A 1058-nucleotide genomic window follows, 5' to 3' on the forward strand; every position below is an offset into this window, starting at 1 on the left:
GTTTCATTAACGTTTGACCGGAGCTAGTCACAAACTAAATGTTGTGGTTACTCGACAAATTTTCGCAGTAACTAAGTGCGCTCCCATAGTATTATATACTGTGGGCAAAAAGCCTCTGGCTATGATCATTCGTTCCATTAACGTTTGACCGGAGCTAGTCAAACTAGATTTACAACCGCTTAGCGTGCTTATGCATTGTGTGGGAGCACTGCCATGTATATCTGCTCGGTTTTGCCAGATGCCTGAGTTCTTTTTAAATATTATATATATATATATATATATATATATATATATATATATATATCAAACGCATAGTTCAATTAACTCTTTGGGCGCTAGGCGACCGTCTAGTGTTTCAAAATCGATTGTAGTAAACGCTAGCGTTAGTATTCCATATACTCTGCACATTTTACTCAATTTGTTTTAAGAAAATGAAAGATCGGCAAAAACAGATTTTTCAATCTCACACAAAATGAAACATTCATATTTCAATTTTGAAACGAGATCTCGTATCTCGTACCGAAAAGCGTATGCTTCTCGGTGTACTAATTGTAACCATTAAACATACTAGTTTGAGAATCGCCCGAGTTATCTTAAACGATTTCGAGGAAATTGCGATCGAAACATATATAAATATATTTAAAATCACTCTGAACGGTGGATCACTTGGCTCGTGGGTCGATGAAGAACGCAGCTAACTGCGCGTCGGCATGTGAAACGCAGAATATATGAACATTGTCGTTTCGAACTCACCTTGCGGTCCTCGGATACTGTGACCGAACCACCTCTGGCTGAGGGTCGTATAACATTACCAGACTGCCGCTTGCTTTAAACGGCCTGCCGGCGAATGATGAAATTTTGCGTATATGCGTGCTCCTAAATAATTCACTCAACGTGTGAGCCGGTCCACTTTGCAACGTCGGACATTACCGCTGGGAAAAAACCCAGCACTAAATCCCGCGGCCGGAGACGGACGCTGGAAAATGTAGTGTTAGGGAGGATCCTATTATCTCGGAGCGTTGCGGCGAGTTCAAGTCCATATTAAATAGGGTCATTTA

General features: G+C 40.9%; 1 pseudogene; it reads left to right on the plus strand.

The window, feature by feature from the left end:
* The first annotated feature begins 646 nt into the window (after positions 1 to 646).
* Positions 647 to 801, plus strand: LOC113371716 (annotated as a pseudogene).
* The last annotated feature ends 257 nt before the right edge of the window (positions 802 to 1058 follow it).

Source organism: Ctenocephalides felis, unplaced genomic scaffold, assembly GCF_003426905.1.
Source record: "Ctenocephalides felis isolate EL2017-DRISC unplaced genomic scaffold, ASM342690v1 CF-g0.4_SCAFFOLD_01492, whole genome shotgun sequence".
NCBI lineage: Eukaryota > Metazoa > Arthropoda > Insecta > Siphonaptera > Pulicidae > Ctenocephalides > Ctenocephalides felis.